Below are 26,305 nucleotides of genomic sequence, written 5' to 3'. Positions count from 1 at the left end.
AGAAAGGTCTTCCTTTTTCCATTGGTTCACCCCCCAAATGGTCACTATGGCTGGCACGCTGCGCTGATTCAAAGCCAGGAGCTAGGTGCTTCTTCCCAGTCTCCCATGTGGGTACAGGGCCCAAAGACTTGGGCCATCCTCCACTGCACTCCCGGGCCACAGCAGAGAGCTGGACTGGAAGAGGAGCAACTGGGGCAGAATCTGGTGCCCCGACCGGGACTAGAACCCGGTGTGCTGACGCCGCAGGTGGAGGGTTAGCTGAGTGAGCCGCGGCGCAGGCCGACAATAGGTCTTTATTACCCATACCTAACCATTGAGTGTGCTCAGGAAAGGTTTGTTCTTTTGAACGAAGATGGACTGTTTAAATTTATAGCTTATTGATGTCTAGAACAAATATAAAGTAAAAATTGCTCAAAAAGACATACAAAAATATAAAATCCAACAGCAATACCAAGAAATGGGGACTAGATAAAACAAATGCCACAGTTGTGCAGTTGGTAAGGCTTCTGTCTTCAGGCTTTGATTCTGAACTTTTTGAAAGTCAAGGCAGAAAAGAGAAAATATAATTCTCAACATTAGGACTCATTGTGATCCCATTTTATATTCCTTCCTCATCATCATTAGATCTTAGTGGTGTTGTGATAATGACCATCACCTGCCTGTTTACACACTAGGTGATGCCTGCTGACACAACCCTGCCCTGTTCCAGGCTCAGTCCAGCTACTTGTTCATTGCATGTGACTAGGGCCAACCAACATCAGTCACTTTTCTTAGAACTCTTTCAGTTCCCTGGACATTGAGTAGTAACCTCAAAATCAAATATAATCCCTCAGAAAAATTTATATAGCTATACTAATCTGAATTTCAGGTTATAAAAAAAGCTGGTTGGCTAACTTAATAAAAATGGAATTTCTTTTTTTTTTTTTTTTTGACAGGCAGAGTGGACAGTGAGAGAGAGAGACAGAGAGAGAAAGGTCTTCCTTTGCCGTTGGTTCACCCTCCAATGGCCGCCGCTGCAGCCGGCGCACCGCGCTGATCCTGGCAGGAGCCAGGAGCCAGGTGCTTTTCCTGGTCTCCCATGGGGTGCAGGGCCCAAGCACCTGGGCCATCCTCCACTGCACTCCCTGGCCATAGCAGAGAGCTGGCCTGGAAGAGGGGCAACCGGGACAGAATCCGGCGCCCCAACCGGGACTAGAACCCGGTGTGCCGGCGCCGCAAGGTGGAGGATTAGCCTATTGAGCCACGGCGCCGGCAAATTTCTGAAAGCATATCATAAAGATGAACTGAGAGAACCAAAAACGGGTTGGGGGGTGGATTAGGCTTATATAAAGGACCAAGAATTTAAGAATTGAGGAAACCAAGAATATAACCAAGGTCCATATCCAGGGGGTGAACTGCTGTTGATGGATTCTACCACTCTGCCATAAAATATCCCTATTCTTTGTCCATCCATTTTGCTCATTATTTTTAAGTTAAAATTATAGTGAGGGTCCATTTATTGATCATGCACCTGAGTCAGTAGACATGGGGAAGAAATATCAAATTCTCTATGCTGGACTCCCTGCCACCCACTAAATACCCAGCAAGTGACGATAAAATGACTTTGGCTCAACTTGGTATAATTAGGTCTGAACTGCTTCCAGTTCAACCTTAGAAGACTAAGCATGCCTCCCCAACACACCTGTGTGGGTTAACACACACTCTCACTTAAGTTAGACATGAGAAGTATTGACAGGGTCAGGGAGTTTAGGCTTAATCTTGTACTTGGCTGTAAGTAGTAGAACTGAAAATATGGTAGAGGAATTTATTGGGGAATTATTCTCAATGAAAGGGAAAGCTTTCACATAGCAAGTATTGCCCAAAGATGAGATAGAATTCTGGAAAGGGCTTGAATTTCTTGGCACCAAATCACCCAAGTTGAGGCTGTGCAATGGATCACCAGGGAACTTCCTGACCCTCAGTGTCCAATCTGGCAATTTAAATTTAAATTTAAATTAGCTTAAATTCAAAAGTAAAATTATTCAGTCACATTGGCCATATCTCAATAGCTCAGGAAACACATATGGCCACACACACCATAAATGACAGCACAACTACAGAACTATTACAACATCACAAAAATATTTTTGGAGAGGGTTTTTAAAAATATTTTTGGGAAGGGTTGTTAAGGAGGATCTCAAGCAGCAATCATAATTGAATGAGATATAATTAAAACCTTTCAGTGCTAGCAATATACAAAAAATAGTTTACCTATGGTTGCATGCCATACCCACTATTTACATTCAGAAGCGGGGAAGAGAAACAATACCATAGAGCAAGGCTCCATGCAGGGATTGGTATTGGGACTATGTCTCCAAATAGATAACTGCAAACTAAGGGACAGATATTAAATACTTAAGACTGCGTGATCCACATGGCCTTTATTCTACCAGCTCTTCTGTCATAGAACAAAAGTGGCTATAGGGAGCTGGCACTGTGGCTCACTTGGTTGGTCCTCCACCTGCGGTGCTGGCATCCCATCTTGGCACCGGGTTCTAGTCCTGGTTGCTCCCCTTCTAGGCCAGCTCTCTGCTGTGGCCCGGGAAGGCAGAGGAGGATGGCCCAAATACTTGGGCCCCTTCACTCACATGGGAAACCAGGAGGAGGCACCTGACTCCTGGCTTTGGATTGGCACAGTGCCAGCCGTGGCAGCCATTTGGGGAGTGAACCAGCAGAGGAAAGACCTTTCTCTCTGTCTCTCTCTCTCACTGTCTGTAACTATACCTGTCAAATAAATTTTAAAAAAGTGGCTATAGACAACACAAAAATAAACGTCAACTTCTTCCTTAAATGAATTCTCATGTTTGGCATAGCCAAGAGCAAACAGTCATCTGAGCAATACCCTCTAGTTCTTACAAATGCACAAACACCCAGCCTGTGAATAGTAGCTGTTGCAGCAATGTTAAGTGATGATGTGATGACTGCCCATTATCCTGAACTTGTTCAACTTTCAATGGGCCTGCTAATCAACAGAGCTTAAAAATTACCAGTACAGGAGTCAGTGCTGGTTCAAGTTCCAGCAGCTCCACTTCTAATCCAGCTCCTTGCTAATGTGCCTGGGAAAAGCAGCAGAGGATGGGTAAAGTCCCTGGGCTCCTGCACCCACGTGAGAGGTCTGGAGAAAGTAACTGGCTCCTGGTTTTTGTCTGGTGCAGTCCTGGTCATTGAGGTCATTTGGGAAGTGGGCCAACACAGGGAGGATCTATCTCTCTCTCTCTCTCTCTCTCTCTGTCTCTCCCTCTCTCTCACGGTGTAACTCTGCCTTTCAAATAAACAAAAATAAATCTTAAAAAAGATCATGAGAATAGACTAAGCAACTAAGCAAACTTACTAATAAACCAGCTTTATTAGTTATGATTAATTATGCACTTTTGAACAATTTACTCACTTCAAATTCTATTTTTTATTGCTATTCTAATACTAAATGTAGCAACACTGCAAAACTCTGGGGGTTACTCTGAGAATTTAAATATGATTATATGGTTAAAGTCTTTGGAAAAAATGATAGGATCTAAAAAGTTCATGGAAAGTGTATCATTAAAAAAACTAACCATGGATTTCAAAAACTTTGCACTGACCTAAACTTTTCTCTTAATTCCATTTTCTGTGAACTTTTTGAAGTACTCTTGTGTATATCAACAAAGCATGCTAAATGAAAGATGGAGGCCGCTGTTACCCACATTCATATCCTAGGAGTACAATAATCAGAAAATGGTTGAACTAACATCAGAATTTATAAATTCACTAGTCTAAGGTTGTGAGAATCTGGTCAGAGAAAATAAGTTCTATCCCAACCAAGCAAGTTAGAAATTTTTTTTTTTTCTGATGCAAATGTTTCTTCCCAAAAGGCATAATTTTGAGGATGATGCCAACTTCTAAATGTCACAAAACACCAGGAAACTTAACTCATAAGAGGAGCAGAATTATGCAGTTGATTGGAACAGCATTTCCTCCAATTTGCAGGAAAATATGATTAGTTTCCTGTAAATGAGGCTCTAATTGGACCAACTTTAAACTGATGAACAGATCATGGAAATATGTCTTGTGTCTCACAGGTGGATTTGATCACATTTGGGTAATGAGTAGAGGATGGTCTATGGATTGGCTGTTTCTGGGCTTTTGCTTACTGACAGAACATTCCAGAATGCAAGGGCATCAGGGAAGGGCATTTACCATTTCTTGTTTCATGAACAAAAACCTTCAATTGTGAACATTCTGAAAGTTTTCTTCATTTATCCATCCACTCTGGGTGATATGGACTAGAGTGTCAGTTCTTGCGTTCAATAAACCATTTTCTCATAAGCACACAAATACAAACCCAGGTTCAGTTACCCAGACCATGGTACGGTCTCAGCACTGATTGCACCTAACAGATGGCTCAGTTGCTTACCCAGGCATTTGCACATGGTGAAAAAAGAACAGAGTAAAGAAGGAAGAAAGGAGGAACGGAAATGAAAAAAAAAAAAACACAGAAATATGGGGGCAGGAGAGAGGAGAGAAATCAGAAGTGAAAGAAGAGAAGAACAAGAAGAATTTTCTGAGCTAGAGAAGAACCATCTCCTAAGTCAGATCTGGAAGGATCCTCGCAAAGCATCACATCTCTGGTTACAAGATATTCTGTAATATCGATTTTGAGGAATATGGTCTCTGAAGCAACTACACAACTCCACTGTTGCTGTAGACAATAAGGAAATGTGTGGACACGAATTCATTCCAACTACGTGTTTGTGTACAAAACAGGCAGCTTGTCTGTAGGTTGTAGTTTGCTGATCCCTACATACTTACCAAGCACACAGCTGAACATCTTGGCCCCTCTTCAACCCTGAGCCAGTTTCTTTGTCCTTTCCTTGTGCATTATAGCACTTAACTCTCACAGAGAGCCCTGTGAAAAAGGCCTTGCTTTTCACTTTTTACTAATGAAGAAAATGAGATTCACAGATAGGAAACTTGAACAAGCTCCCCCAGTAAGATTGAGTGGATCTTAGGGATGTTGTATTTCATTTTTAGGCACCACAGTGCTTCTCAGCTTTCTGGGATGAGTAATAGGTACTCAGTGCAACAGTATAAAAAATGGGCAACTTAGGGGGAATTAAGCAGCTTGCTCAGGGCATTGTCAGCAAATTGGGGCCAAAATTGGAACTCGAAGGTAGTGTTCTGACTCCTCCCCCCATTCTTTGTCCAAACCACTGAATAGTCCATCACACTCAAGCCACGTTGTGTCCCTGGGACATACCTTTCCCAGACAGGCTGCCTTTGTGAACTTGGCTGGTCTTGATATTATTTTAAATGTGAAGTTTTAATCTAAGTTGTTAAGGCTAAGTACAATATATTTTCCCTGAGCTGTTGAAATGAAATGACTCTTTTGAATATTGCAGGAAAGTGGCCGAGTGCCAGAGAGAATAATGCAATTCTAATTTGGTGGGTTTTCAAGTTTTCTTAGGTGGATCACTGGGGAGAAGATGCTATATTTTCTTTTCTTTTTAAGCATGAATTGAATATTTGCCTCCTGAGATGACAGTTTTAGCAATTTGAGATCAGTTCATCTCCAAATAAATCTAATTTCCAGTTTCATCAACAGTCACAATTCATTCATTCTGATCATTAAAACAAAGACCAGGGCCCTGTGCTGTGGTATTGTGGGCTCAGCTTCTACCTGTGGTGCTGGCATCCCAAATGGGCTCTGGTTCTAGTCCCAGCTGCTCCACTTCTGATCCGGCTCCCTGCTGAGGGCCTGGGAAGACAGAGAAAGATGGACCAAGTGCTTGGTCCTCTGCGCTCACGTGGGAGACCTGGAGGAAGCTCCTGGCTCTGGGCTTCAGATTGGCCCAGCTCCAGCTTTGCGGCCATTTGGGGAGTGAAACAGTGGATGGAAGACCTTTCTCTCTGTCTCTCCCTCTCTCTGTAACTCTACTTCTCAAGTAAATAAATAAAATCTTGAAAAAGGCCAAAGAACAATGAACTTCCTGGTTCAGAAATACACAGTCAATGGCATGATCAGAAGGGGTCAGTGCTGCCCAGCAACTGGTTCTCTTTTCTTTGCTGTATGAGAGTTTTCAGCATGGCAATGGGATCAGACAAAGCCAATAAGGGACATGCACAAGAATAGACAGACGTGATCTTCAGTACAGCCCTTGTTACTGTCCTATTCCATTCCATCCCTTCAATTAAACTGGAAGCTATCCTGGAGTAGACCTGGTAGGCAGAAACAGAGAAGAGTAAAGCAAGAGATGTCATTTATTTGAATGCTATACCTGGATTTGCTCTGAATTTAGGCACATACATATGTTGCAACCATCAGCCATTTAAGTAACCTACTCAACTTGAATGTCTTCCTTCACCCAGGACATGGGGAAAATGGAAGCACTGAAGTCAAATTTCAAGCAGTTAATACATAGGAATACAATTGGCTCACTGCTAACACATTAAATGCTGTTTTACCCTCTCCTTTCACTCTTAAAGAGACAGACCATGGGGAGACACATTCACAGATGAAAAAGCAAAAACAAAATGAATAATAAAAGGAGACACAGCTAAGTGCTCAAAGGAAGTAAAACAGTGAGAGTATACAGAGTTATTCCTAGTGGCACAGCGAGGGAAAGCCTCACATAGAAAAAAAATAGCATCTCAGCCCGGCAAAACTAGTCACAAGGAAGAATTAACGATGAAGGAGAATGTGGGAGTATCTTATGTGGAAGGAACAACCCAAGAAATATGCAGGTCTCTGTCTGGATAAAGGGGCATGAGGAACAGGCAGTGAGAAAGGAGGCTACACAGGCTGGGACAGTCAAGGGGACACTGGGCACCAGAGCAGGAGGTTTTCGTTTGTTTTCTGCACCTGGCTGCACAGAGAAACTTGTAGCTGGGCAGTGTGAGGTTGATTCACCAGGCATTGGACGAAGGCAAATACTGTGTAGTAGTGACCGCAGGATCATAAGGGAGATTCCGTTTCTAAACTTATCCTGTGTGTATTCACTGCCTATCTAGACACTGTTCTAGGCATAAGTGATGAGCAATGGGGACAGGCTCTAGTAAACCTCATTGGACCAATGGACACTAAAGAGGTGAATGAGTAAAGAATATTATTTCAAGGTTCCTCTGCGTTTAGGCACTAGCATGATAGGAGTGTGAATTCAGTGGCAGAGGGCCTCTTGTTTAGATAGAGCAGACAGGGAAATCCTTGTCTGAAGGGCCTTGGAGTTGAGAGCAGAATGATATGAAGGAAGAGTCCTGTGGAAAGCGGATGTTGAAGTGCCCTTGACAGAGTGCAGGAGTTCAAGGATCAGACAAACAGCGTGATGGGGGAGCCACAGGAAGTCCAGTGTGCTTGGGAGTGGGGAGTGTAGGGCCTGAGAGGGAGTGGTTGATGAGAGCTGGGTCTCATCAGTCATTTAGGGTCAAGACACAGTGTGGGTTTCATTTTTTGTATCATGGAGAGCAGTGACTATTTTTTTAAGGCGATTACTTAGAATTTCTTATTTCGATATAGAAACTTGAAGGAAAAGCAAGAGCTAGAATCCTAGAATAAATCTTCAACAGTTCCCAGTCTAAAAACCTTTTTGCTATCAAAGAGCCAACTGAGGCTCCAACAGGAAACATGATTGAACAATTATTTGATGCTGGAAGTAGAATTGAAACTAATATTAACGATTGCTTCACTTAGTATTTGTTTTACATTACATATGCTACTAGGCTCTCATTAATCAAGAATACATTGTAAGCCTAATAGATACCAGAGGCATTGCCCATACAGAATATTATAATCTAGTGTTGACCATCCAAATTACAAAATATAGCATTAAGGATCAGAGGGATAGGAGAACAATAATTTTGTAAGACTGAACATCACATTGAACTGTCATATGAATGTAATATATTATATTTTTAAAAGCTCTAAAAGGATCCAGTAAAAGTACTGAAATCATACTATATGCATTCCAAATTATCTGTAGTGATAATATATGAATATAGCTACAAACATACTTGTGCATGCTACAGAGCAAGTAAACCACAGATGATAAAATGAAAATAATGAGAAACAAAATTCAAAATACAAAATTAGAAAGCAGAACCTATTTCTCACATCAATAATATAAGCATTAGCATCATACTTTTAAAATTTTTATATTAATTTTTAATTAGTTATTTTTTTATTTATTTTTTTATTTGACAGGCAGAGTTAAACAGTGAGAGAGAGAGAGAGAGACAAAGAAAAAGGTCTTCCCTTAATTCACTCCCCAAATGGCCGCTACGGCTGGCGCCGCGCCTATCCAAAGCCAGGAGCCAGGTGCTTCTTCCTGGTCTCCCATGTGGGTGCAGAGCCCTAATCACCTGGGCCATCCTCCACTGCCCTCCTGGGCCACAGCAGAGAGCTGGACTGGAAGAGGAGCAACCGGGACTAGAACTCAGCACCCATATGGGATGCCGGCGCCACAGCGGAGGATTAACCAAGTGAACCACGGTGCCTGCCCCCCATTTTTAATTAGTTTTTTAAAAGATTGATTATAGTTTGTAGACAAAATTCTAAGGATATAATGATATTCCTTTCTTCCCTCCCTCCCTCTCTTTTTCTTCCCCTCATGCTCCTTCCCTCTCCTTTCTGTCTTGCTTTAGTTTTTAAATTTACATGATAGTAAAATGGCTTAATACTTCACAGAATAAGTTTAACAAGAGAAAATTAAAAAGACCCTACTTAGTGGGAATGTAGACAACAGCTATAAACAATAATTCAATGGAAAAATGACTATCTCACCAATATACAGTAAATTTTATAGTAAACACCGATCATTAAAACTATAGTACTATAGGGGCTGACACTGTGGAGCAGTGGGTTAAAGCCCCAGTCTGCAATGACGACATCCCATATGGGCGCTGGTTCAAGTCCCGGCTGCTTCATTTCTGATCCAGTTCTCTGCTATGGCCTGGGAAAGTAGTAGAAAATGGCCCTGCACCCGCATGGGAGACCTGGAAGAAGCTCCTGGCTCCTGGCTTTGGATCACCTCAGCTCTGGCCATTGTGGTCATTTGGGGAGTGAACCAATGGAATAGAAGACCTCTCTCTCTATCTCTATGGCTCTACTTCTCTCTGTAACTCTGTCTTTTAAATAAAATAAAATAATTCTTAAAAAAAACCACAAAAACTATAGTAGCATAACATCTTTAACTATTGGCTTGACAAAGGTATAAAACAAAGTTTCACAAAGCTATATTTGCTGCAATACTGATATACACAGGCATGTTTTTTCCTTGTTAAAAATATTTTACTCTTCTTAACATTTATTAAACACTTTGACACACAAAATTATATATATTTATGGGGTACCAATTGTATTTTGACATATGTGTATATTGTGCAATGTCCAATAAGGGTAAATATATTTCTGCAAATGTTTAAGATATTTTATGGTACAAATTCACAATTCTATATTCTAGGGTTTTTAGAGATAAATATACAAAACTTTAATGTCATCTAAAGTCACTCTATTGTGCTATAGAACTGCAGAATTTATTTTCTTTCTAAAAATATTTATTTATTTATTTGAAAGAATTACAGAGAGAGATGGGGAGAGAGAAAGGATAGAGAGAGAAAATTTTCCATCTGCTGCTTAACTCTCTCAGGGTTACCAGGGGCTTCGTTCTGGGCTCTCACAGGAGTGATGGGGACCCAAACACTTGGATCAGCTTCCTTGCTCATTCCCAGGCCATTCCATTAGCAGGGAGCTGAACTGAAAGAGAAGTATCTGGAATGTGAACTGGAACCCCTATTGGATGCCAGCCCCACTACAGAAATTTTTACTCCCTTCTTACAACAATTTAGTACTTATTAATCAACCTTAATTGACTCCTTTGAAGCCTCTGATAACCACTATTATATTCTTTTATTTAAGATTTTATTTATTTATTTGAGAGGTAGAGTCACAGACAGAGGGAGAGACAGAGCGAAGTCTTCCTTCCGTTGGTTCACTCCCCAAATGGCCACAATGGCCGGAGTTGCACCAAACCAAGGCCAGGAGCTAGGTGCTTTTTCCTGGTCTCCTACAGGGCTGCAGGGGCCCAAGCACTTGGGCCATCTTCTACTGCTTTCCCAGGCCACAGCAGAGAGGTGGATTGGAAGAGGAGCAGCTGGGACTAGAACTGGCGCCTATATGGGATGCCAGCGCTGCACACAGAGGATTAACCTGCGCCATGGCACTGGCCCCACCATGATTATATTCTTAACTTCCATGAGATCTTTTATCTAAACTTCAAATATGCATGAGATCATGTGATAATTGTTTTTCTGCGTTTATTTCCGTTAGCATAATAACCTCCTGTTTTGTTTTTATGGTAGAATGTATACCATGGAGTATTTGCACCACATTGTCTTTATCCATTCATCAGAAGATGGACACTTACTTTGTTCCCACTTCTTCGCTACTTGTAAATAGTGCTACAGTAGAGATGGGAGTGCAGGGGCCAGCACTGAAGTGTAGTGGGTTAGTCTGACACCTGTGATGCTGGCATCCCATATGGGCCCCTGTTGTTGTCCTGGATGCTCTCTGCTAGTCCAGTTCCCTAATGATGACCTGGGAAAATAGCGAAAGGTGGCTCAAATGTTTGGAGCCCTGTTACCCAAGCAGGGGACCTGGAAGAAACCCAGCACTATCATTTGGGAAGTTAAGCAGCGGATGGAAGACATCTCTCTCTCTGTCTCTCTCTGTCTCTGTCTCTCTCTCTTCCTCTTTTATTTATTCTCTGTAACTCTGTGTTTTGAATAAGTTATAAATCTTTTTTTAATGAGAATGCAGATGTCTCTGAAAGAGTGATTTCATTTCCCTTGGATATTTACCAGCTAGTGGAACTCTTGGATCATATGGCTGCTCCATTTTGAGTCTGTTCTTTTTCTGAGGGAATTTCATGCAGTTTTGCACAGTGGCTTTACCATAATGTCCAAGGGTTCTCTTCTCTTCACATCCTCCACAGCATTTGTTACTTCTTGTGTTTTTGGTAGAAGCCAATTTACCTGGAGTAAGGTGACATCTCATTATTGCTTCAACTTATACCTCTCTGATAATTAGGGATTTTGTACATTTTTCAATGTATTTCTTGCTCATTGGTATGTATTCCTTTGAGAAATGTCTACACCTACAGCCCATTTTTAAAATTGGATTATTATTATTATTTGCTATTAAGTAGAATGAGTACCTTATGTATTCAAATGCTCTACCTTATGTAGATCACCCTGATGGCTACAGGAACTACAAAAAATGGACTGTAGTGGAACAAAAATAGTAACAGGCAAATGTTTGGTTTGCCATAAAAACTGATGCAATCACTTGGTCATAGCTGAAGGTGGGATAGAGAAGATGTTAGCAGTGATCATGAAAGGAAGGGACACTTCTGCAGTGCATTTTCGAAACAGCCTGCATGGCGTGCTGATGCAGTAAGTGCTAGCTGGGTTGGGGGTTGTAAATTGTAATCGAGGTCAGCATTGAAGAGGGTGACTCTTCAGTAACCGCAGTTCAAGCTATGGTACAATTCCTGATACTTGTGATAATGAGACAATTGTAAATTCGCTGACACTGTGAGACTACTCACTGCCCTTCCGGGTTTTGAAAAGAACAAAACACTCTGCTATCTCTTATGTGAGCCTGATGATCAATCGTAAGAGAGTATTTATGCTCATTTTACAGATAAGGAAACAGATATTCAAAGATGTATAATCTTACTCAAGTTCATTGTTAGTGACATTGCTCACAGTTCAAGGCACATAGTTTGATGCATTGCTCACCTTTCTACAACACAGTGTTGACGAGTTAAGTAGAAAACTATGATCCATCAGTTTCCAAATAGGTCACCATAATACCAAGGATCAGAACTTTGTATTTAGTGAAGCCTGAGTTCTGGTCCAGATGTCAGTTAGTAATTTAGGCAAAATTTTAACTTCTGTGCCAATGTCATGTGTAAAGTGGCATTGCTATTAGCCAGATTGAAGTATTGCTGTGAGGATTAAATCAATCAATTCATATAAATTACTTAGCATAGGATTTGGTACCTCTCTGTCTTTCTGGGAACAATAAAACGTTAAGATTTGTAGCTCAGTGGTATAATGCCTCTTACATAACTAATATCAGCACAGTTAAACTTCTTACCTCAATTAATATGATTAATGACTTACCATAATGGTAATAATAATGTTAATGCTAATGGTGCTAAAATTTATAATAAAATGATCTAATCAAATGATGTATATTTCCCCATAGGTTTATAAATATTTCTGAAAACTATGACTCATTTTTCTTAAAAAGTCAATCTTTAGGAAGTACTATGATAATGCTTATAACCAACATCTATTAAAATTGTTTATACACCTAGTATTTTGTTGAATTCAGCATGTATTTCGTCTCTTCACTATGATAAACTATGACTAAGATTCCAGTATTGTCTTCATTTTACAGATGATGAAATTGATACAAATACAAGGTATACAGGTTATTGAAAGTCACAGAAATATGAAGTGTCAAAGTTACTCTTTGATGTGAGGAAACCAGAGTATTAAAATCATGCACAATCAAGTAAGTATTATCTGAGGTGCTAAAAATGTTAGGTGGGCTCCCCATGGCCGTCAGTCCTACGAGTCAATGCTGAAGTTCTTTGGAACTGTTTGGCCTTATTCTGACTCTGTTCCTTTATCAGTAAGTTATTCTGTTATGCTTGTGGTAGAAATGAGCTTAGAAATCATTCACTCAGTTTATATCTAATAAAAGGATTGGGAACTTTTATAGATTTAAAGAGATTCCTGTAACTGTCTGTTTCTCTAATCCTGGAAGGGCAGAGTCAGGCCTTGAGACAAGTGCCTACTTTGTCCTTTAAAAGGTGTGATCCTAATCAATTCTCAGCTTTTGAATTTGGTTTTCAAGCCACAGAACAAGTGAGCAATGCCTGTATTGGGGATTTACTAGGAATATATTAACTCATGTGACTTTCTCAGCTGAATGTGGGAGACAGTTATCCACGGTTCCTGGAACTTGATCGCTGGGACCAGTTCAAGCCTCCATTGTTTCTGCAGAAAAATTTCTTCAGTGGGGGTGGTTTTTAGTTTTCTTTCCTTAGTCTAACCCGTGGTAGGTCTGATGGTTTGTATATACCTTTTTAAAAAAAGATTTTATTTGTTTGAGAAATAGAGTTACAGACAGAGAGAGGGATAGACAGAGAAAGTGAACTATCTGCTGGTTCACTAATCAAACGGCCACAGCAGCTGGGGTTGGAAAGATCCAAAGCCTGGAGTTAAGAGCTTCTTCTGGGTCTTGCATGCAGTAGGTGCCCAAGCACTTAGGCCATATTCTACTGCTTTTCCAGGCCATAAGCAGAGAGCTGGGTCAGAAGAGGAGCAGCTGGGACACAAACCAGTGCCCGTATTTGATGGTGGCGTCACAGGCAGAGGGTTAAACTACTAAGCCGCAGCACCAGCCACTGCACTACACTTTTTAAAATGAATGTTATACTATTTTTATTTAACTGTTACTGAAGGGAGGAATTGAGAGCCCAGGTGAGAAGAAGTACAACCAATTTGTCAAATGTCGAGCTAAATAAAATCACTGCCTTTAAAAATATTCCTTGTGAGGGTGGTTTATTTGCAGAGGGAAGGCTCACTGGTGGAACATAGTGTCACCTGTGAACAAGCACCACACTGCTGCCTTGAGAGCAGGAAAGCCTCTGTAGAGCTAGGCAGGTGTGACATCTTTGTTTATCCATCATGAAGCTCCTGGCCCCGCTCCTGTAACAAAATGCAGGTTAAGAAGAAGAAAGCATAACCCACTTATTTAAAGAATGGGAGACATGCAGAAAAGTGATTGGACATTTCTATAAAACAGTGGACAGGGGAAAGCCAACAAGATTCATCTGTGCAGATTCTTCTTCAGCTCTCTCTGTAGCATCCCTTCCCTTGGATTCAGGAGAGGATCTAAAGGCAAGGAGGGACAGGGAATTCCTTTATGCCCAACTTTCGCACAGAAAGGAGGGGGTGTCAGGGCGATTATCCTATTTCTGAGCCCACTCTATATCTACAGTAAAAATACTTTAGGTAGCATTTTCTGAGCCCTAAAATTTTCAAAAAAAGCATGATGTTTAAGATTATTATTGTACAGGGGTCTGTGACCTCATCTTCTCTTTTACTAAGATCAGTCCTTTGCCCATACGACTAACAAATGTGGAACAGAAAAGCTGATTATCAGGGAGACCAGCAACTGATGAGGTCCAGGCCAAAGACTCAGATCTCTTTAAGCAAATCAGTGCAGTGGGGAAGAGGAAGGTCTAGATTTGAGAGACATTTAGGATGCAGAATTATCTCTTCTAATATCCCGATTTTTCCCATCTCAAGTTCAGATTGTTTCTTACTCCCTCTGTTTCTCCCAGAGCCCCTACTTATCATGTAGCATTAACCTCAGTCTCAGAGTGTCACTGTACAAGACATGTGTCCCACCACAGGGGGAGCTGGAGAGCAGAGGACTCCTAACTCCTCCCACCAGGGCCTCCTCACTCCACCTTCAGCTGTGTTCCTGCTAGTTTCTTAGTGCCTTAGAACATAAGTCAAAATGAGTTAAAAGTGAGTTATGCTCTGCTCAATTATGCTTTCATCACTTGTTTGTTATGGAAGAAAAATGACCTCCTGCCTCAGGCCAGGCTTGTGAGCTCCTGCCAGGGTCTTTGACGCACAAGCTTTAATGTTTCACAATTCTACGGGATACATGACCCACAGCTCTTTCCTGTTTTTCCTCCACCTTATCTTAAAATTTAAGTTTCAGCACTGGGTGTTTGAAGTCATGCAATTCTGCACTTGATGCAGCAGACTCTATTTGGAAGACACGAGTATTTATTTCAACCCAGAGACTATTTAAAATTAGACATGAACTAATACACCAAAATAACTCTGCAAGGAAAATGATTGCATGACTCCACCTCTGGACGGAGACTGGTCTAGCCCACATGAAGTGTTGTTTTCATTTTTAAAAAAATAGATTAAGTGAAATGGACATTTCGACCGTCTCTCTAGGCTAATCCTCTGCCTGCAACAATGGTACTCTGGGTTCTAGTCCCGGTTGGAGCACTGGTTCTGTCCTGGTTGCTCCTCTTCCATTCCAGCTCTCTCCTGTGGCCCTGGAAGACAGTGGAGGATGGACCAAGTGCTTGGGCCCTGCACCCGCATGGGACCAGGAGGAAGCACCTGGCTCCTGGCTTCGGTTTGGCGAAGTGCACCAGCAGCAGCATGCTGGCCTTAGCGGCCATTTTGGGGGTGAACCAACAGAAGGAAGACCTTTCTCTGACTCTCTCACTGTCTAACTCTGCTGTCAAAAAAAAAAATAAATAAATGGACATTTTGAGATTTAATGATTCTTTACAGCCCTTGTCTCTTCTATTAAGGAACAGTGTTTTTTTTTTTTTTTTCCTTCATACTATTTTTTGAGCTCTTTACTTAGTGTAGGGTTAATCTTACAAGTATTAAGTAAACTGTAAATAGATCTTTGTAAAAATTAATAGTGGGAATAGGAGACAGGAGGAAGAAGGGCTGTGGTGCGGGTGAGAAGTATCCCTATGCTCCTAACTTTGAAATACATGAAGCTTATATGCATAAAATAAAATTTAAAAATCAGATCAAATCACTGCAAATATAATCACAAGCTCACCTCCACTCTTCTGAAACTCATTTCCCACCAAGGGCAAGAGATAGCCATGAAATCAAGAAATGCTAAGAAAGGTGAAGCCATGAGGGAAGAACAGGGATATTTCAGAATTCAAGCTGCTGGGATGAGCCCTCTTTAAGTAAAATAGATGCTAGAATAATTGCTTGAAATACGGGTGTCTTCTCTGGTTTCCTCCTGTGAGGTGTGTCTGTGGGTGTCTGAGTGGAGGGAGGAGGAAAAAAAAGGAAGAGGAGGAGGAAAAGGGGAAGAAAGAAAGGAAGAAGGCAGAGGCAGAATGGAGGAACAGAGATGGGGAGAATGCATCTCCCAGGCTGAATTCCAAAGTCTTCCATTCACGGTGTTTCTCAGCTGGGTGGCCTTATGTCAAATACACCTCTTTGCCAGTTTTGTAAAGTGAGGTAATGACTTATCTTTGCCCTACTGAACGATTACGAATGCCAAGAAACTGAGTAAATGTAAAAGTGTTTTAGCCCCTCACATGTACATTGTATAGAAATGAGGATGATGATGATAAGAGTGGGAATAAGAGAGGGAGGAGATGTACAGTTCGGCACATGCTCACTCAAACTTATCCCTAATCGTAGAGTTAGAAACGTGCCAGAGATTCCAATTCAATCCCATCAAGGTGGCATGTACCAATGCCATCTTACTTGTTAAAGTGATCAGTTTAACTTCATAATTGATAAAAAGATAGGATTAAATGTCAAAGGATCACATAAATAAGTCCAGTGTCTGCAAATAATAATTGATAGAATTAAAAAGGAGAGAATGACCATGAGGCCGGCGCCGTGGCGCACTAGGTTAATCCTCCGCCTGCAACACTGGCATCCCAAATGGGCGTCGGGTTCTAGTACCAGTTGCTCCTCTTCCATTCCAGCTCTCTACTGTGCCCTGGGAAGGCAGTGGAGGATGGCCCAAGTGCTTGGGCCCCTGCACCCGCATGGGAGACCAGGAAGAAGCTCCTAGCTCCTGGCTTTGGATCGGCATAGCTTCGGCCATTGTGGCCATTTGGGGAGTGAACCAACAGAAGGAAAACCTTTCTCTCTGTCTCTCTCTCTCTCACTGTCTATAACACTACCTGTCAAATACATAAATAAATAAGAGTAAAAAAGCAAGGAAAAAAATTTAAAAAAATTAAAAAGGAGAGAATGATCCTACATGGGAAACGGGACACACAGCAGACTCATAGAATGGCAAATGCCCTGAACAGCACTCTGGCCTCAGAATTAACTCTTAAGGCATTAGGATCTTGCTAAAAAGCCCATGAGAGTTTTGCAGCATGGAAAGTCAAGACACTGTGGCAAAAAAAAAGACTTAAATGAAAGATATCTGTGAGTGAGATCCCAGCAAAAAGAACGGGCCATCAAAGAAGGAGGTACCTTACTCTGAAGGGAGGTGAGAACTTCCACTTTGAATATGGTCTTGTCTAAATAAGATCAGAGTTTGTGAACTCAAGAGGCTCCCATAGCCTTGGCAGCTCATGACAAGAGTCTTGGGTGATTACTGATGCCATAAATAAGAGTGTCAATTGTTAAATCAACAACGGGAGTCACTGTGTACTTACTCCCTATGTAGAACCTCTGTCCTTAACGTGTTGTACTATGGGAATTAATGGTAAAACAACTAATAAAATAGTACTCTATACTTTGTGTGTCTGTGTGGGTGCAGTCTGTTGAAATCTTTACTTAGTATATATTAAGTTGATCTTCTGTATATAAAGATAATTGAAAATGAATGGTGATGAAGAATGGGATGGGAGATGTGATGGTTGTTGGTGGGAGGGAGATTATGGGGGAAAACCACTATAATTCAAAGTTTGTACTTTGTAAATTTATATTTATTAAATAAAATTTGAAAAAAATTATCCAGTTAAAACAATTCAAAAAAAGACAAGAAATGAGGATGATGATTATTGTAGTTAGTTACTACTCTTATCACGTGGAAAGCATGGCTTCCACTCAGGCTAACATCAGACCCTGTCTCAGTATGGGACGCTTCCAGCCTGAATTCAAGCCTCTCATTTTAGTGAAGAGGAACACCTGAGCCCTATTCCTGCTGCCCCCATCACCACCCAAGGATCTGGAGAAGTCAAGCCACATCTCTGAGCCACAGTTTCCTGATATATATTTGGATCACCTGTTAATACCTAGCTCACAACATTATTGGGGTTTCCAAGTGAGACAGTATGTGCTAAGTCAGCTATTTACTGTGTCAATGTTTACTGTTGCTATTGGCAAGAACTAAAAACAACCAAATTTCAGATATGTTTTCTACTTCCTTGCATGACCCACTTCACCTCAGCTTTCGATGACAAGGAAAGTCTCTCATCGTCGGTGAAGGATCTATCAGGATTCTGCATGTCACTTGGCTGTCTTTACTATAAAGGTGGAGAGTTGATGAGGTAGTATTAAGAAAGTGAAATCAATCAGGGTCCTTCAGTCATGACAACCAGCAGACCCAGAACTTCTGTTATATAATTGTTTGTATATAATAATAACTTCTGTTATATAACTGTTGTATAATTGCTTGGCTGTGTACCACTATTGTCTATAATCTTATACAAGAGTTTGGGGATGCAGTTGTCCATGGGCCTCTGTACAGGTCCTCTACCACCAAGAGCAAGCACATATGTTTCTTGTGTACTCTCACCTACTGCTGTGAATATAAAGAGGCATAAATCTACAAAAGGCTCTGAAGTAGCCGTTTGTCCCATCTGAATCCTAACCTGATTTTTCCTGGAGCAAATTTCCTCCCTTAAAGGTAATTCATGTAATGGATGCAGGCAGGAAGTTAATGAGTGTGCCTGCTGGAGTGCAGAGTGCCAGGAATGAGTGCATAAAATTCTCCCCTAAACACTTGTTTTCTCATCTCATGATGAGAAGTCTGACACACAGCATCATCTCTCATTTCTGTTATCTTCCTGACACTTGATATTTTGTAGGTAGCCCTTTGTCACACTCTGAAGGTATTTGTGCTTCCAGTGGTTCAACATCCCAGTTCAAAGTCATTTTTTATTTGTGAAGACTTCTTGAATATTTGTCACTGCACCAAGTAGAATGAATTACACTCTGCTTATGCAAGGATATTTCAGGTTCTTAATGCACTTTTGTTTAATGAGTGATTGAGTGAATGTGAAAAACAAAGGCATTGAACACTTAGGTTAAAATTTTTTGACTTTGCTAAAATAACAATAAAACCTTTGTTTGATTTTTTTTTGTTCACTTTTTTGGGGTGGGATGTATATGGCTGTAGCTTCCTAGCTACCTGGGTGAAAGACGAACACATCATTAATATGCCAGTACCCTGCAATGCAGATAGCACCCATTAGGAAAATGTTATATGTGGTCTGCAGTGAATTCTGCCAATAAAGTAAGTGATGGTCAGCTGTCTCTCCCCCTCTTCATGGAGGAACGACACAGGACCCTGCGCTGTTCTTTTGTCTGCTCAGCCCTTCCCGGGTTTGCTGCTGGTTCTTCCCGGGTTGGCTACCATCCCTTCCACCTCCGTGGAAGGGCGGTTCCCCCTGGCCACTTTCCCCACTTCTGCGGGGGAGCAGCACACCGCCGGCCAGCTCTCTTGGGGGCTGCTCAGATGTTATTCGGATGTTCCCCTTAGATGTTCCTGGTGCATGTTGTCTCTCTCCTCCTTTATAGTCCTCTTCCACCAATCCCAACTCTGCTACCCACACACCGAGTATGCTGCTCTCCTCCAATCAGGAGCAGGATCAGCTCCTGCAGGTTACTGGTCGAACTGGAGGCAGCTGTGTAAAAGTTGTTTCCTCCTCTCCCAGCGCCATATTGTGGGAGAGCAGATGCATAGAATAAGTCTTAATTCCAGTAACTTAGTCTAGTCCGAGTTGCTCCCCACAGTTCCCCCTTTCTTTTTATTTTTTGGCGTTGATACACGCCTGTCTTCAGTGCCCCGTGGCACACACTCTGCTCTGCTTGCTGGAGTTGTCCACAGGTGCTTACAAGCCCTACCAATCAGGTAAACCGAATCCGGGCCCTCTCTTCACCATGTTGTGAAGTTTTTAGGCGCTGATGCATGCCTGTGTTCGGTGCCCTGCAGTGCATGCTCTGCTCTGCTAGAACTGCCTGCAGGTGCTTACAAGCCCTACCAATCAGGCAAACTGAATCCGAGCCTTCTCATTGCCATATTGTGGGGAGACTTATTGATGTTGATTCGTGCCTGTCTTCGGTGACCTGCGGCGCATACTGCCTGCAGGTGCTTATCGTCTTACTAATCAGGCAGACCAAATCCAAGCCCTCTCATTGCTGTGTTGTGGGGAGGCCTTATTTTTCTCTATTTCTCTATCTCCGGGCATTCCTATTTCTCTTATTTTACTTCTATCTGCCAGCATTCCTATTTCTCTCATTTTACTTCTATACTTCTATTTCTCTTATCCCCACAGCTTCCCGGCACCTGCCCCGAGGCAGCTTCTCGGCGCCTCGCCCCTCGGCGGCTTCCCAGCTCTGCACAGCTTCCCGGTTTTGTGCACGCTCCGTGGTCTCCGCGCCCTTCCCGCCCGCACCATGGCCTCCATGCCAGCCCCACACTTCCTATCTACTCGTGCCCTGTGCGCTCTCTCCACTTGTGCCCTGCGCGCTTTTCTCTGCCCTCGGCGGGTTCCGCGAATCACAGCCTAGCTCCCGTTTCCGCCAACGGTATTCAGTCTAAGTTCCCTGGGCTAACCTGGCAAATTCAACCTAGCTTACGTCTCCGCCTTTCGGTTTGGCTTCCCGTCTTTTGCTCCCCGGGCTAATCTGACGGATTCCAACCTAGCTTACATCTCTGCCTCTGGTTTTAACTTTCGCCTTTTGTTCCCCAGGCTGACTTGACGAATTCCAACCTAGCTTACATCTCCGCTTTGGCCTGCCCCCGCGGCTTCATCCTCCCTAACATATTTTTCTCTACCCGGTATGTTTCCTAACTTTTCTTCCAACAATATTCCCCTCTCATTTCTCCTGGCTTCTCCCCACAGTCCGTATCCGAGTCTAAGTTTCTTCTAGGTTTCACTTTCACTTTCAACCATAGATTTCTCCTAACTTCCCCTCCATAGTCCGTATCCGAATCTATGTTTCTTCCAGCTTTCACTTTCACTTTCAATCCTAACTTCTTCCGGCACTTTTTCTGTCTTGCTTTTCCCTAGGCTCTTCTAGTCTCTCTCTCTGGTATTTTCCCGCTTCTTGCCTCCTAGGTTTCATATCCGAGTCACGGCACCATTATGTCGCTCCCCCTCTTCGTGGAGGAACGACACAGGACCCTGTGCTGTTCTTTTGTCTGCTCAGCCCTTCCCGGGTTTGCTGCTGGTTTTTCCCGGGTTGGCTACCATCCCTTCCACCTCCGTGGAAGGGCAGTTCCCCCTGCCACTTTCCCCACTTCCGCGGGGGAGCGGCACACCGCCGGCCGGCTCTCTCGGGGGCTGCACAGGTGTTCCTTCAGATAGATGTTCCCCTTAGATGTTCCTGGTGCATGTTGTCTCTCTCCTCCTTTATAGTCCTCTTCCACCAATCCCAACTCTGCTACCCACACGCCGAGTACGCTGCTCTCCTTCAATCAGGAGCAAGATCAGCTCCTGCAGGTTACTGGTCGAACTGGAGGCAGCTGTGTAAAAGTTGTTTCCTCCTCTCCCAGCGCCATATTGTGGGAGAGCAGATGCATAGAATAAGTCTTAATTCCAGTAACTTAGTCTAGTCCGAGTTGCTCCCCACAGTCAGCGGTTATTAAAACTGCTGTTTGAATTTTTATGTCACTAATGTAATTATTTTGTATATAACTAATGTAAATATTTTGTGTGATGCTACTGTAAGTAAAGATTTTTGCCTTTATTTACTGTATAGAGAGTGTATATTTTATTTTGTGGTATAAAGAAAGAATTTTAATTTTACTTGAAAAAGGATCTCTATACTGGGAAAGTCAATATCTTAGGACTTGTTGCATTCTTACAGGTGTTGCTATTCTACCAAGATTCTAGTACTTTGAGAGGCTTCTTTCTAAGATTTATTTTATTTATTGGAAAGTCAGAGTTACAAAGAGAGACAGAGAGAGAGAGAGAGAGAGAGAGAGAGAGAGATCTTCTATCCATTGGTTCACTCCCCAGATGACCGCAATGGCCAGAGCTGAGCAGATCCAAAGCCAGGAACCAGGAGCTTATTCTGGGTCTCCCATGCAGGTACAGGGCCCCAAGGACTTGGGCCATCCTCCACTGCTTTCCAGGGTGTACTATGAGGGAGATGGATCAGAATTGGAGCAGCTGGGATGCAAGCCAGCACCCACGTAGGATGCTGGCTCTGCAGCTCAGGCTTTAACCCACTGTGCCACAATGCTGGCCCCTCTGAGAGCTTTTAACCTAAGTTATATCTCAGTGTTTCTCATGCAGCTGATGACATGGTCCCTCCTGGACAAATAATTGGCGAATTTCCTTCCTGGTATAAATGTAGAAGTTTCAGCAAACTCAGTGTTCTTCAGGTACAGAGAAAGCCCAATGCACGTGTAGCATTCAGCTGGGCCAAATTACACTTCCCTCCTCCTTGGAAGTTGCAAGGAGGGGGAATCAATGCTAATATGCTGATGATGTTGCTTGCTTTACCATGAGAAATAAACTCTTTTTTCTCTGACCCGGTTGTCTCATGTCTTCTGCCATCATTCATGAAGCAGTAATAGGCTAACTCTGTGAGCATAAATAAAATCACAAAATCAATATTATGTGAGTAGGACTTGATGGAGGGTAACTTTCTGCCATTTTTTTCCAAAGAATGTAATTTGCCTTGCCAAGTTGTGGATTGGATGTGAAGGTGGCTATGGTATCTACAGGGGCGGGCTCTGTTTTCTATTCATATTTACAGTGATGATTTTGGGGAAGTTTCTATATTACCTCCCTGTGTCAGGACAAGATTCGCTGGTTATGGTGTTCACCTGCAGAGAGAGAACATAAACTTTTACTTCTCGTGCTTTCTCTGTAGATAACTCCATCTTCAGTTTCTTACTGATCTACAGGTCAAGGAAATTGGTGGTATAATTGTTGACTCGGACCTAGTTCTGTCACCTGGCAGCTACTGACTCCAGAAAAGTCACCCAAACCCTCCAAGACTATTTACTTATCTGAAATCGAGGAAAATAATACTTAACCAAAGGGTAATTAGATACTGCATGAAAAATCCTCCTTTGGGCACACTCCAAGTCCTTGACAGGTTTGTGTTGATGTGGTTGTTTTCACTGGGTCCCTTACTCAGATGGTGTCCCTGCCCTGTCCTTATTACTCAGAGCTTTCCACTTCAGTGTACTCTGACTTCCAAGTACCAGCAACTGACTTTCTTGGACTGAGAGATTTCTCCAGAGCTTCACGTTCTGCCCATACTGTGGCAGCTTTCCAGAGCCCTCAAATAACACCTAGTAAGAGCTGGTACAAATCGGGGCCTGTGCTGTGGTGTAGCAGACAAAGAAGCCCTGTGCAGTGCTGGCATCCCATATGGGTGCCGGTTCAAGTCCCGGATGCTCCACTTCCAATCCAGTTCTCTCCTATGGCCTGGGAAAGCAATAGAAGATGACTCAGGTGCTTGGGTCCCTGCACCCACGTGGGAGACCCAGAAGAAGCTCCTGGCTCCTGTTTTCGGATCAGCCCAGCTGCAGCCATTGTAGCCATTTGGGGAGTGAACCAGTAGATGGAAGACTCTCTCTCTCTCTCTCTCGTTCCTCTTTCTCTCTCTCTCCCTCTCTCTGCCTCTCTATAATTCTGCCTTTCCAATAAATAAATAAATCTCAAAAAAAAAGAGTAGGTGCACATCCAGTTGCTTGTCTCTCAAATGGAATAATTCCACAGTGTTTTCCAGAGCTTACCCATTGACTTGACAATTTATACTTTGTTATCTGACTCCTCCTGTTCCCACTGCCCGCATCCTAACAGTTTATCAATACACTGCATGCACTTGAATGCTTGCTTTGAAGTCTATTCCAGGGAGCATTTAAACTCTCACACTCCTTTGGAACTTACGTCTGTCACATGTGTGAATTATGTTAAAGAGTAAGGGATAGCATCCAAACATGGAAAAGAAGATCTAGAAGAGAATCTGTGGACTGGAATGTAATTCTTCTAATTCGCTATCTGTGGTCTTTCTCAAGTTGAATTTTTTCCTTTGATACAAGGAAGGAAGTAAAACAGAATCCCAATGAACGTCTCTAGCTCTTCCTACCTCTTTCTCTTCCTGTATGGATTGGCATCAGAAAGCAGGCTAAGGGTTTTCCTGATAAAAGTTGGAGTTTCATTTTGCAAAGGCTGAAGTTCATGGTGATTTAGAACATCTGGTGGGGCTGGTGCTGTGGCATAGTGGGCTAAGCCTCCACCTGCTGTGCCTGCATTCCATATGGGTACCAGTTCATGTCCCGGCTGCCCCTCTTCCAATCCAGGTCTCTGCTAGTGGCCTCGGAAAGCAGTTGGAGATGGTCCAAAGGCTTGGACTCCTGTATCTGCATGGGAGACCCAAAAGAAGCTCCTGGCTCCTGGCTTGAGATCTTCCCAGCTCTGGCTATTGTGACCATTTGGGGAGTAAACCAGCAGATGGAAGACCTTTCTATCTGTCTCTACCCCTCTCTGTAACTCCACCTCTCAAATAAATAAATAAAATATTTAAAAAAAAAAGAAATCTGGTTTGGGGTACTGGAAGCCAAAGCAAAACTGTTGTGTAGGGATTTGATTGGAATAAGTTATTGACAGTAAGAAATGATGAGGGTAGTTTAGGTATTTGAACAAACTTAGAATTAACTTGAAGAATTTAAAAAATATGTTGTTGACCTCTTATTTGCTGTGATGTTTCAGGAATTAAGTGATAGCCAGGCTCATGAAATAGTTAGGGGTGGGGCTGGCATTGTGACACTGCAGGTTAAATGGGTTAGGAAACCTTTCTGGGGCCCAGTTCCAATCCAGTTCCAAGCTAATGCCTCTGGAAAACCAGTGGAAGATGGCCCAAGGCGTTGGGCCTAAACACCCATGCGGGAGTTTCGGATGGAGCACCAGGATCCAAGCTTCTGGCTTTGGCCTGGCCCAGTTCCAGCCATTGTGCCATTTGAGAAGTGAACCAGTGGATGGAAGATCTCTCTCTCTCTCCCTCTTCCTCTCCTTCTCTCTCACCCTCCCTCCTCCTCTTCCTCTCCTTCTCTCTCACCCTCCCTCCTCTCTCCCTCCTTCTCTCCTTTTCTGTCTCTCTATCTCTGTGTAGCTTGCTCGTTCAAATAAATAAATGCATAATTTTTTTAAAGAAGGAATTCAGGGGACACCTTTTCACAAAGATGTTTTATATCTTATATAATGGCAAGTCTCTAATTATCTCTCATCTAAATAATATCACATTTCAATTATAAATTACATTACCAAAAAGTAATGTGTTTGATGCTCATCTTGTCAGATGGTGTTTTCTCTTTTGAGAGTTTGTGATTTTGGAAGCACTATTACCATATTCCTGATGCTTCATATCTTCTGAAACATGAAAATGTCTGTGTCTGTCTCTGCCACTCCAGATTGTTCCTAGTTATTCCTACTTGTGATGAGCTATGACTGACCCTTAACAGTGGTGTTCCTGGAACTCAGCAGATGTGTGCAAAACAACTATCTGAAATTGGTGAAGTTGTTCTAAAAATGTAGGACTGACCCAGATGTGTATATTTGCTTGTTTATATTTTACCCTTCAACCATAAACTCCCATTTCTTCCTCTACTTACTCAATAGCTAGTTTCTTAAAATACTGGTAGACATCTAGCAACACCTCAGTTAAAATATATGTCCTTGTTAGAAGCAAATATGAAGTAGGACATAGTGTCTAGTAGTTAAAATCTCATCTCGCAATACACTTTACCAGTCACTGCTTTAACATACTCTCAAAATGGCCTCATTCTGCCTCTGTATTTTATTGTTTTAATTAATTTATTTTATTATTTTACTTTTTCAAAAGATTCATTTTATTTACTTGAAAGACAGAGTTACAGAGAGAGAGGTAGAGACAAAGAAAAAAGTGGTCTTCCATTCACTGGTTCACTCCCCAAATGGTTGCAATAGCCGAAGCTGGGCTGATGCCAAGCCAGGAGCCAGGAGCTTCCTCTGGGTCTCCCACATGGTTGAAGGGGCTAATAGTCTTGGGCCATACTTTGCTGCTTACCCAGGAGCATTAGCAGGGAGCTGTATTGGAAATGGGCAGCCGGGACTAGAACCAGGGCCCATATGGGATGCCAGCACTGCAGGCCAGGGCTTTAACCTGCTGCTCCAAAGCATTGCCACTTATCTATCTATTTATATTTTAAAGGCAGAATTACAGAGAAGGAGAAAGAGGAGAGAGAGAGAGACTGGGCCATACCAAAGCCAGGAGCCAGGAGCTGAATCACTTGGACTGTGTTCTGCTGCTTTCCCAGGCGCATTATCACGGAGCTGGATAGAAAATGGAGCAGCTGGAACTCAAACCAGAGCTGTATGGGATGTCAACACCACATATGGCGGCTTTACTGCTGAGTGACAATGCCAACCCCATCCCCTGGCTTTAAAAACAAGAGCCTCGGGTGATTGCTGACGTCATAAATAAGAGTGTCAATTGTTAAATCTACAACGGG

General features: G+C 42.5%; 1 pseudogene; it reads left to right on the top strand.

Annotated features, from left to right (window-relative positions):
- Nucleotides 1-5,109: 5,109 nt before the first annotated feature.
- The window catches only part of LOC100359027 (transcription factor E2F4 pseudogene), a 191,499-nt pseudogene continuing 170,303 nt past the window's right edge, over nt 5,110-26,305 (top strand).

The sequence above is a fragment of the Oryctolagus cuniculus genome, chromosome 6, assembly GCF_964237555.1.
Source record: "Oryctolagus cuniculus chromosome 6, mOryCun1.1, whole genome shotgun sequence".
NCBI classification, from domain to species: Eukaryota; Metazoa; Chordata; class Mammalia; order Lagomorpha; family Leporidae; genus Oryctolagus; species Oryctolagus cuniculus.
This window is presented reverse-complemented; position numbering and strand designations above follow the sequence as displayed.